This window comes from Coregonus lavaretus, assembly GCF_964263955.1.
Source record: "Coregonus lavaretus genome assembly, chromosome: 1".
Lineage (NCBI taxonomy): Eukaryota > Metazoa > Chordata > Actinopteri > Salmoniformes > Salmonidae > Coregonus > Coregonus lavaretus.
In genome coordinates, this window is record NC_139988.1 from 79,739,392 (window position 1) to 79,752,443 (window position 13,052).

Below are 13,052 nucleotides of genomic sequence, written 5' to 3' on the forward strand. Positions count from 1 at the left end.
CCATTGGTTGATACATGCACCATCAGAGAAGGGGAACGCGACCAAAGCCAGCGTTTTCTGAAAACAAAACAAATGCTGTAGAGCAGTGGTGTCAAACTCATTCCATGGAGGGCCTACTGCAGGGTTCTTCAATTCCGGTCCTGGAGGGCCGAGACACCTCTGTTTTTCATAATCTCCTTCTAATCAGGGGCTAATTCAGACCTGGGACACCAGGTGAGTGCAATTAACTACCAGGTAGAAATAAGAAACAGAAGTGTTTCGGCCCTCCAGGACCGGAATTGAAGAACCCTGGCCTAGTGTCTGCAGCTTTTTGCTTTCAATTAAGCCCTAGACAACCAGGTGTGGGGAGTCCCTTACTAATTAGTGACCTTAATTCATCAATCAAGTACAAGGGAGGAGCAAAAACCTGCAGACACTTTGCCCTCCGTGGAATGAGTTTGACACCTGTGCCATAGAAAATGGCAGACTTCTGAGTGGAGGAGCTTAAGGGCCCAGTGCATTCAAAAACGTGATTTTGCTGTGTTTTATATTTCCACACCATGAGGTTGGAATAAGATTGTGAAAATGATAATGCCCATTTAGTGTAAGAGCTGTTTGAAACGACTGCCTGAAATGTCAGCCTGTTTTGGTGGGATGGAGTTTCGGCCTGCCTGGTGACATCACCAGGTGGTAAATTAGTTAACAGACCAATAAGAAAGAGAGTTCCAAACCTCTCTGCCATTAACAGCTATTTTTCAATTTCCCCCTCCCTGCTCAGACCACTCCCAGACAGTCCTAGCAAAATTATTTATTGAGAAATTGCTCTTTGCTAAGAAGCTCATTTGAATTTAAAACAATCACAGTAAGGTACTTAAAGGGATAGTTCACACAAATACATATTGGTTTGCTTGCCCTGTAGGCAGTCTATGGACAAGGTATGACAGCAATCCATACTTTTGTTTAGTTTCCCTGGCACTGTTTCCAAATGCTAACATTTTAACATTGTGGGGGCAAATGCCATTCATGTCATGGTAGCGATATTAGCATTTTTCGCGCATCAACTTTGTTGAGCTTCGCAATCAGGATGATTTGGACATGTTTTAGTTTCCTCTGCACCACCCTAGTTTCACCCTACCTTTTAGGCCTAACTGTTTTCTTCCTGTTTCGTAGTGTGAACAAATACATCTCTCTCGGTTTCCCTCTGTCAGAATCCAGACGGCTCGCTGTCCCAGGCAGCCATGATGCAGAGTGCTTAGGCTAAGGAGAGGAGGGAGGTAAAGCAGGCTCAGCAAATGGTTGAGATGGATGCATACCTGTTGACCTCAACAAGCAAGGGCCTATACCACACACAAACATTGCATTAAAGATGTAGACATACAGTATGCTTTCCCAAAATGTGATTCGTTCTGCCCTCAATAGTAAAACAAAGTCCAGTCTGATAGTTTCCACTAGTTGCCACAGCCACAGAGTTTCCTTACTTTCTTTTATTTTAGGGTTAGGCATAACGTTAGCAGTGTGGTTAAGGTTAGAGTTAGGTTTAAAATCTAATTGTAAGAAGCTCAATTGTAGAAATTGGGTTTTATGACTTTGTGGCTGTGGTAAATAGTGACGACCCAGTCTGAGCCACCGCCGTCTACGTCAGACTTCCTCCAGTGTAGCAGCAGTAGTCCTCAGGGTTAGCAGGGCTGGAGATGGTTATCTGGTTTCCTTTAGCATCCTAACAGGCCGGATAGAGTGGCCCGCTCTAGTGTGCTGTGTCCTACATGGCCCAGGGTGGTAGGGGAGGTTGTGAGGGTGGAAGGTTCCTGCCAGTAGAACAGTCATCTGAAGGGGTGGAGATTAAATATCATGCCAGTTCATCTCAATTAAACACACTTCCCTCTTACACAATTGATGGAAGGCAGATTGCAGCCAACATGAGAGTCATTGGCATGATGCCAGACGGCTTCCCGGAGTGGAAGAAGCATGCCTTTGGCGGCAACCAGGCCTCTTATGGCAAGAAGACAGGGCTTTTCATCCTGGAGCAGAGAGAGAGCCTGCACATTTACAAGCTAAAGGAGAAGTTCATACAAGTCAATAATAGTCATTGCCCTATAGGGAGAAATAAAGTTATTGTCAGACATTGCTTTATTTGTAATGTTACCCGACTTCAATAATACTTCAACAGATTCAATGATACATGAACTTTGGTCACCTCTCTTTTCCATTATTACAGGCTGTCCACGATATTCAGATCCTGATTGTGGTTGGAGAGAGTGGCTCTGGGAAAACCACCCAGATAACCCAGTACCTGGCTGAGATGGGCTACACCACTCAGGGGAAGATCGGCTGCACTCAGCCCAGTCTTGTGGCAGCCATGTCCGTGGCCAAGAGAGCCTCTCAAAAGTATGGTTGCTGTCTGGGCCAGGAGTTGGATGAGAAGTTTTACCTTGGTATACCTTTTTGATTTGCTTTTAGTCATTGACTTCGTTTATGAGGGACCTCTCACCTCTCAATTATTTTCCACAGCAGGTGGACTACACCATTCGTTCTGCACCAGCCCTGAGACGGTGATCAAGTAAGTACATGACACATGGTCTCCTTCCTGAGCGGTATGACGGCTGCGTGGTCCCATGGTGTTTATACTTGCGTACTATTGTTTGTACAGATGAATGTGGTACCTTCAGGCATTTGGAAATTGCTCCCAAGTATGAACCAGACTTATGGAGGTCTACAATGTATTTTCTGAGGTCTTGGCTGATTTCTTTTGATTTTCCCATGATGTCAAGCAAAGAGGCACTGAGTTTGAAGGTAGGCCTTGAAATACATCCACAGGTACACCTCCAATTGACTCAAATGATGTCAATTAGCCTATCAGATGCTTCTAAAGCCATGACATCATTTTCTGGAATTTTCCAAGCTGTTTAAAGGCACAGTCAACTTAGTGTATGTAAACTTCTGACCCACTGGAATTGTGATACAGTGAATTATAAGTGAAATAATCTGTCTGTAAACAATTGTTGGAAAAATTACTTGTGTCATGCACAAAGTAGATGTCCTAACCAACTTGCCAAAACTATAGTTTGTTAACAAGAAATGTGTGGAGTGGTTGAAAAACGAGTTTTAATGACTCCAACCTATGTGTATGTAAACTTCCGACTTCAACTGTACATCCACAATATCTACACTTCAGCTCCTGCGTTAAGATGCAAATCCTCGATTGCTATCCCTATCTTTCTAAGGCCCAAGCTAAGCAGCAGTCTAGTAAAGCTGCAAGAACTAGCCTTGGGAAATGCTACCGGCTATTTACAGAGAGAGCATACAGAGACGAGGTGCTCACCAGCAATGTGCCTGAGATCCAGATAACTAACCTGTCCAGCACCATGCTGTCTCTCAAGGTACCTAACACAGACAGACACTAACTGACATGTCCTAACACATACAGACAATAACTGACATGTCCTAACACATACAGACACTAACTGACATGTCCTAACACATACAGACACTAACTGACATGTCCTAACACAGACATACACTAACTGACATGTCCTAACACATACAGACACTAACTGACATGTCCTAACACATACAGACACTAACTGACATGTCCTAACACATACAGACACTAACTGGCATGTCCTAACACATACAGACACTAACTGACATGTCCTAACACATACAGACACTAACTGGCATGTCCTAACACATACAGACACTAACTGGCATGTCCTAACACATACAGACACTAACTAACATGTCCTAACACATACAGACACTAACTGACATGTCCTAACACATACAGACACTAACTGGCATGTCCTAACGCAGACAGACATTAACTGACATGTCCTAACACATACAGACGCTAACTGACATGTCCTAACACATACAGACACTAACTGACATGTCCTAACACAGACACACACTAACTGACATGTCCTAAAAGTTACTGACTATAGGCCCTCATTAACACTGCAAAACCACAGAGTACCCTGCATCAGTACAGGTTTATTTGCTCAGACCTGTTCTTCCAATGCCATCCACTCACTTTCCTCTCTCCTTACTTCCTTAAGGCCATTGGCATCAATGACCTGCTATCGTTTGACTTCATGGACGCTCCTCCCATGGAGACAGTTATCATAGCCATGGAGATGCTCTACACTTTAGGGGCTCTGGATTGACAAAGGGTTACTCACTCACCTTGGACTCAGGGTAAAATGGAGTATGGAACAACAAGCTATCTTACAATTGGTCAGTGAATTGTCTGAGTTCAAATTGACTTGACCCCAACCATAATATTTTTGTGATGACATGTTATACACTCTTCCCCACTTCTCTCCCTCTGTTTGAATCAGATGGCCCGAGTTCCCTCTGGTGCCCATGCTGTGTAAGATGCTGATCATGTCCGTCCACCCGGCCTGCAGTGAGGAGATGCTCACCATTGTGTCCATGCTGCCTGTGCAGAACATCATCTACAGGCCCAAGGCACCTCAGATCATAGGTCCATAAATACTGTGTAACCATGGCTATTACATTTTTACATTTTAGTCAATTAGCAGATGCTCTTATCCAGAGCGACTTACAGTTAGTTACAGTTTCAATAACTCAGGTAGTTATTGAAGGTTATTGTAGGTAATTATTGTAGGTAAGGACTGTATTCGGCGGACTCCGGCGAAGCACGAGGCTAGCCTACCCACTACTTGGACCAACAAAGCTAGCTAGCTAGCGGGTAGCTACCGGTAACTTTTAGCAACTGTGGTTAGCTGTTTCCAATGTTATTTCACGCTTAAGAGTACCTGTAATTGAGCCAGCTAGCTGCCACCTTCAGCTGTTTTTCTAACCTCATTATCATTAACGTTAGGTGGTTGGTAGCTGCTGTACTTAATTTCGGCTACTGATTGCAGTCTGCCAGTTTGGCTTTATACATAGCTTGGGCTTTGTCGAGTAAGGCTTAAACTATGTATTTAGATTGTAGTTAGGTACTATAGGTAGGCATCGTGGGCTGTATATTATTAAGTAGTATAGGTAGGCATCGTGGGCTGTTGTGGGTAGCTGTTGTGTAGTTATTGTAGGTTACTTTTGTATTCGGCGGCGCCGGATGTAGCACGAAGCTAGCTAGCTAACTCACCTCCTGGATTAGCTGGCGAGTTGCTATTAGCAACGGTTGCAACTAAAAACAATATCCTTTTAGCCAGCTACATTCGTTCGCAGCGACGCCGTTTTTCAAACAAAGTCAACACAGTAGCCATTGCTAGCCAGCCAACACTACCAGCAGGCTGTGGTAGCTAAATACAATATCTTTGTGCTAGCTACCCAACGTTTAATCGTTGCTGCGTTATGAAAGGTAAGCTTGGCTTCTTATATGGTGTTGAGTTAAGCTTAAACCATGTATTTAGATTGTAGGTAGGTATTGTAGTTTGGTATTATAGGTAGCTTACTCAGGTGGTTATTGTAGGTAAGGACTGTATTCGGCGGACTCCGGCGAAGCACGAGGCTAGCCTACCCACTACTTGGACCAACAAAGCTAGCTAGCTAGCTAGCGGGTAGCTACTGGTAACTTTTTGCAACTATGGTTAATTGTTTCCAATGTTATTTCATGTTTAAGAGTACCTGTGATTGAGCCAGCTAGCTGCTACCATTCAGCTGTTTTAACGTTAGGTGGTTGGTAGCTGCTGTACTTAATTACAGCTACTGATAACAGTCTGCTGTAGTTTACAACAATTCTAATTTCTAAAGTGGAAGTTGGGAGAGTTTTACTCGGGTGGTTCAGTGAAACAATTATAGTTTCTGAGGTGGAAGTTGGGAGAGTTATATATATTTTATTTTTTTGGTGAGGGAGGCCTGCTCTCTCCTTTCCCTGATGTTTAGTTCATTTCATCCCGATCTCCTCTGCATTATTGTAGCCATCTGCTGCAGCCTGTCAACTATGCCTCTGCCTATCCCTGTTCTCTCCTCTCCGCACAGGCTACACAAACGCCTCACACCGCGTGGCTGCTGCCTCTCTAACCTGGTGGTCCCTGCACGCACCACACACCTGGAGTTCCAGGTCTCAGGCAGCCTCTGGAACTGCCGTTCTGCCGCCAACAAGGCTGACTTCATCCCAGCCTATGCCACCCTCCAGTCCCTCGACTTCCTGGCACTGACGGAAACATGGATTACCACTGAAAACACTGCTACTCCTACTGCTCTCTCCTCGTCTGACCATGTGTTCTCGCATACCCCGAGAGCATCTGGTCAGAGGGGTGGTGGCACAGGAATCCTCATCTCTCCCAAGTAGTCATTCTCAATTTTTCCCCTAACCCATCTGTCTATCTCCTCATTTGAATTCCACGCTGTCACAGTCACTAGCCCATTTAAGCTTAATATCCTTGTCATCTATCGCCCTCCAGGTTCCCTTGGAGAGTTCATCAATGAGCTTGACGCCTTGATAAGTTCCTTTCCTGAGGATGGCTCACCCTTCACAGTCTTGGGGGATTTCAACCTCCCCACGTCTACATTTGACTCATTTCTCTCTGCCTCCTTCTTTCCACTCCTCTCCTCTTTTGACCTCACCCTCTCACCATCCCCCCCCACTCACAAGGCAGGCAATACGCTTGACTTCATCTTTACTAGATGTTGCTCTTCTACTAATCTCACTGCAACTCCCCTCCATGTCTCCGACCACTACTTTGTATCCTTTTCTCTCTCGCTCTCCTCCAACACTACTCACTCTGCCCCTACACAGATGGTAACGCGCCGCCGCAACCTTCGCTCTCTCTCTCCCACTACTCTCTCCTCTTCCATCCTATCATCTCTTCCCTCTGCTCAATCCTTCTCCCTCCAATCTCCTGATTCTTCTCCTCAACCCTCCTCTCCTCCCTTTCTGCATCCTTTGACTCCCTGTGTCCCCTATCCTCCCGGCCGGCTCGGTCCTCCCCTCCAGCTCTGTGGCTTGATGACTCATTGCGAGCTCACAGAACAGAGCTCCGGGCAGCTGAGCGGAAATGGAAGAAAACTAAACTCCCTGCCGACCTGGCATCTTTTCACTCCCTCCTCTCTACATTTTCTTCATCTGTTTCTGCTGCTAAGGCCACTTTCTACCACTCTAAATTCCAAGCATCTGCCCCTAACCCTAGGAAGCTCTTTGCCACATTCTCCTCACTGCTGAATCCTCCCCCCCCCCCCCCCCCCCCCCCCCCTCCTCCCTCTCTGTGGATGACTTTGTCAACCACTTTGAAAAGAAGGTTGACGACATCCGATCCTCGTTTGTTAAGTCTAATGACACTGCTGGTCCTGCTCACACTGCCCTACCCTATGCTTTGACTTCTTTCTCCCCTCTCTCTCCAGATAAAATCTTGCGACTAGTGACTGCAGGCCGCCCAACAACCTGCCCGCTTGACCCCATCCCCTCCTCTCTTCTCCAGACCATCTCCGGTGACCTTCTCCCCTACCTCACCTCGCTGATCAACTCATCCTTGACCGCTGGCCATGTCCCTTCCGTCTTCAAGAGAGCGAGAGTTGCACCCCTTCTCAAAAAACCAACACTCGATCCCACTGATGTCAACAACTACAGACCAGTATCCCTTCTTTCTTTTCTTTCCAAAACTATTGAGCGTGCCGTCTTTAGCCAACTCTCTTGCTATCTCTCTCAGAATGACCTTCTTGATCCAAACCAGTCAGGTTTCAGGACTGGTCATTCAACTGAGACTGCTCTTCTCTGTGTCACGGAGGCTCTCCGCACTGCTAAAGCTAACTCTCTCTCCTCTGCTCTTGTCCTTCTAGACCTGTCTGCTGCCTTTGATACAGTGAACCATCAGATCCTCCTCTCCACCCTCTCCGAGCTGGGCATCTCCGGCGCGGCTCACTCCTGGATTGCGTCCTACCTGACCGGTCGCTCCTACCAAGTGGCGTGGCGAGAAGCTGTCTCCGCACCACGTGCTCTCACCACTGGTGTCCCCCAGGGCTCAGTTCTAGGCCCTCTCCTTTTCTCCCTATACACCAAGTCACTTGGCTCTGTCATATCCTCACATGGCCTCTCCTATCATTGCTACGCTGACGATACACAACTAATCTTCTCCTTTCCCCCTTCTGATAACCAGGTGGCGAATCGCATCTCTGCATGTCTGGCCGACATATCAGTATGGATGACGGATCACCACCTCAAGCTGAACCCTGGCAAGACGGCGCTGCTCTTCCTCCCGGGGAAGGACTGCCCGTTCCATGATCTCGCCATCACGGTTGACAACTCCGTTGTGTCCTCCTCCCAGAGTGCGAAGAGCCTTGGCGTGACCCTGGACAACACCCTGTCGTTCTCCGCCAACATCAAGGCGGTGACCCGATCCTGCAGGTTCATGCTCTACAACATTCGGAGAGTACGACCCTGCCTTACACAGGAAGCGGCACAGGTCCTAATCCAGGCACTTGTCATCTCCCGTCTGGATTACTGCAACTCGCTGTTGGCTGGGCTCCCTGCCTGTGCCATTAAACCCCTACAACTCATCCAGAATGCCGCAGCCCGTCTGGTGTTCAACCTTCCCAAGTTCTCTCACGTCACCCCCCTCCTCCGCACACTCCACTGGCTTCCAGTTGAAGCTCGCATCCGTTACAAGACCATGGTGCTTGCCTATGGAGCAGTGAGGGGAACGGCACCTTCGTACCTTCAGGCTCTGATCAGTCCCTACACCCAGGCGAGGGCATTGCGTTCATCCACCTCTGGCCTGCTGGCTCCCCTTCCTCTGCGGAAGCATAGTTCCCGCTCAGCCCAGTCAAAGCTGTTCGCTGCTCTGGCACCCCAATGGTGGAACAAGCTCCCTCACGACACCAGGACAGCAGAGTCACTCACCACCTTCCGGAGACATTTGAAACCCCACCTCTTTAAGGAACACCTGGGATAGGATAAAGTAATCCTTCTACCCCCCCCCCCCCCCCCCCCCAAAAAAAAAAAAAAAAAAAGTATAATTGTAAAGTGGTTATCCCACTGGCTATAGGGTGAATGCACCAATTTGTAGTCGCTCTGGATAAGAGCGTCTGCTAAATGACGTAAATGTGCCCTTGAGCAAGGCACTTAACCCTAATTGCTCCTGTAAGTCGCTCTGGATAAGAGCGTCTGCTAAATGACTAAAATGTAAAAAAAAATGTAAAAATGTAGTGAGTGCATATATTTTTTTCACACTATTAGTAATGTCCTCCAGGCCAGTGAGTGGTGTAAAAAAGGTTAAAATATATAACCTTCTGGAGCTTTACAATGGTAGAAGCTATTCAAATTAGAATCAATTTCTCTGCTGTGTCTGCAAATACTGTTTGGTCATAAAACATTGACGTCAACATCATGTTCAATGTTTTTAGCTTTCGAGCTAGCTAGCTATCAAAATTACCTGAACGTCAGCCCCACATTCTGCTAGTTTTGGCTGCTAAGAAATGTATTGATACATTACTTAGATTGCCAGATGTCTCTCAAATTGGTTTCAGATGTGCACATCTCAACTTTGTTATACAGCACACATATTAGCTAATCTCTACAGATGTTAGGGAGCTAGCTAGCAGAAGACAAGCTAGCATCAAAGGAAATTTTAACTCACTGCAGTTTCTGACTAAGTTCGTTGGACAAAACTGTTCTTGCTTGTCTCGTTGGCTAACAAAATATAATATTACCACTTGTAGACATAGCTAGTAGGTTTACTAGCTTACAAAAATTCTAATCGTTTTCTAAATTGAAATGTCCGCACATGTGCCCTCTGTAGAATTTGGATACCCGTGTGTACACCTTTACGCGCAAAGGCTCGAGCCGTTGTGCACATGTGCCCTCTGTAGAATTTGGATACCCGTGTGTACACCTTTACGCGCAAAGGCTCGAGCCGTTGTGCACATGTGCCCTCTGTAGGATTTGGATACCCGTGTGCAGGGCAGGTTACTTTGGGTTTACTACCAGAATCAACTGCTGTCGCAGCTATCACATTTGTTGATGGTGGAGAACTATTGTTGACTTACTTCCCTAACTTGTCATATGTTGGTGGAAACCTCAGACCATAATGAGACAGTTGATGGCTTGATGTTGATCAGTTGATGGCCAGTCATAGCTTTTGCCATTTTATTCTGTGCCTCCCCAGGACAAGCAGCAGGTGGCTGACCAGAAGAAGGCCAAGTTCCACCAGGCCGAGGGAGCCCACCTTGCCCTGCTGGCTGTCTATAACTCCTGGATGGAAGAACAAGATCACCGACCATTGGTGCTTTGAGAACTTTATCCAGGCCCGCTCCTTGCGCAGAGCACAGCATTTACGCAAAAAGATGCTGGGCATCATGGACAACTAGGACACTCATCATAAGCATTTCTAATTCATTCTATATCCGGTAATGTTCTCAACTGGTAGCATTACTTGTGCGTTGTATTAATCCTGTGACTCAACATTTTTTTTTACTTTTACCCCTTTTTCGTGATATCCAATTGGTAGTCACAGTCTTGTCCCATCGTGGCAACTCCCGTATGGACTCGGGAGAGGCGAAGGTCGAGAGCCATGCGTCCTCCAAAACACGACCCTGCCAAGCCGCACTGCTTCTTGACACACTGCTCTCTTAACCCGGAAGCCAGCCACACCAATGTGTCGGACGAAACACTGTACAACTGGCAACCGAAGTCAGCTTGCAGGCGCCCGGCCTCCCACAAGGAGTCGCTAGATCGTGATGGATCAAGGACATCCCAGCTGGCCAAACCCTCCCCTAACCCGGACGATGTTGGACCAATTGTGCGCCGCCTCATGGGTCTCCCGGTCACAGCCGGCTGTTACACAGCCTGGGATCGAACCCGGGTCTGTAGTGATGCCTCTAGATTAGATGCATTAGATGCATTAGACCGCTGCGCCACTCGGGAGGCCCAAAAGACACAATCTCTGTGGCCTAAATTTAACCGCATCTACTTCCCATTTATGGATTTCATAGAAAATCTATATGCCTACTTGTATCAATATTTTGGACATAGGGTGAATTATTGGAGTGTTACTTTGACCTGTTTTCAGGCATAAACTGGACATGGTGCTTCGTGGAAAGGCCACAGTGTGCATACAAAAGGTAATCTGCAGTGGTTTCTTCCAGAACCCAGCCAAAGAGGATCACTAGGAAGGCTATCGTACCATCATTGACCAGCAGGTAGTGTATGTTCACCCCTCCAGTTCTCTGTTCAACCACCAGCCTGAGTTGTGAGTCTATAACCATGGGGGCTATAAGCATAGTCACGAGCCACTGTCATCAATTGTTACTGGGGCTAGTAAAAAAATAAATATGTTTTGACATCTTTGCCTCTATGTAGTAGAATCCTTGTATATACCATACATATCTTGAAAGGCACGAGTGTTCCGTGTTGGACACCCATTTTTGGAAGTAAAGAGTATAAGTGTGTAGATTGTGCTACCTTTTTAATATGTATAATCAGGGAATAAAGCTCCAGAAAGATTAAAAACATACTCTTCTATACCCTAATTTCCCCCACTCACCTTATCACCAGGTTGGTAAATGAGTTGGTGCTGACTATGAAGGAGTACATGCGGGAGGTGAACACCATTGACCCACGCTGGCTGTTGGAGGCCATCTTCAAAGTGTCCGACCTCACGCGCCTCAGCAAACAGAAGAAGCAGCAGCTCCTCAGCAAACAGAAGAAGCAGCAGCTCCTCAAGCCCCTCTATAACCGCTACGAAGAGCATATAGAGAATCTCCCGCACCTTCCGCAGGAAGTAGATGGAGATCCCTTTGCCCTTACACGCAGGTTCAGACCACAGCAAGAGAGAGAAGGAGACCGTCATTAACTGGTTGATAAATACCAGGCCATGGTTCCTCTCTGTGTTCCTACAGTCATTTGTTTTCATGGTGCAATGTCAGTTAACTTACCCCTCTCAGACAGAAATCAAAACTGATATGACCCAAAAGCTAGTTTTACTTAAGATGTCCAATGTATAAATTACCTCAAAACTGAACCTCAGGGATTCCCTTAAAGAAAATAACTATTAAGTGAATAGGAAGGAGACTGCGCAGTAATCTGATCAGCCCGTGGAAGTCTGTCTGTTTTTGAGGACACAATGCTCAAAGTTCGATTAGTCTAGTGATCTCATGTAAATAGTTTATATCAAGGGAAATGGATGGGACTTTGATTGTAGGTCAGCAATTGCCAGATCTGTCGTTTCATTAAGATGACGGAAATGTAATCAGACTGAAATTATGAGTGATTCCTTTAACCAGTGAAATTCTAGCTTTTTCTAAATGATATAAGCCTCATAAAATATTGGATGGTCTCATGTCTGTTTTTTTGTTGTTGTTGCTGTTATGTTATAATTAAACTGTCTTGATCCGGCAATTACAGAAATGGAAAGTATAGAACAGACCAGTTACTGGTTTGAGTCCCCGAGCCGACTAGGTGAAAAATCTTTCGATGTGCCCTTGAGCAAGGCACGTAACCCTAATTCTCCCTCCATATTTATTCATCTGGCAAATAAACACGCCCCTTTTAAACAATTCAGAGTCAAAGATAGATCTAACCCTTGGTTTTCTTCGGAGCTATCTGAGCTCATTCAGATGAGAAATCAGGCCTGGGTCAAAGCATGGAAAACTGACTCTGTAGTGGACTGGCAATTTTTCAACTGAGAAACAGATGTACTATCTCGATTAAGAAAGCTAAATCAAGGTACTTTTTAAGCTCTATCTCTGACTCTGCTGGTGAGAAAATCGACTGCTCTTCCCTCTGCCAGCCTCTTGCTGACTCGACGGTTAACCCATCAACTTCTAGTGAATCTTTGTTTTCATTTCAACAATTTACTGTCTGTGATGTGCTAGATGCCTTGCTTAAAATTGGTGTGAAAAAAATCCACTGTGGCTGAAATGCTTGATCCATTTTTGCTGCAGCTCTCTGCCCCCCTAATTGCTGAATCGATTAACCAATATTTTTTACCTGATGATTATATCTGGTACAGTCCCCAAGGTTTGGAAGGCAGCCCATGTACTCCCCCTTCACAAAGGTGGTGACCCTTGTGACCTAAATAATGATCATCCTATTTCTAAACTTTCTTGCCTAGCTAAAATATTAGAATCCTTGATTAATTCTCAGCTAAGATATTTCTTATCTTTGAAATGTA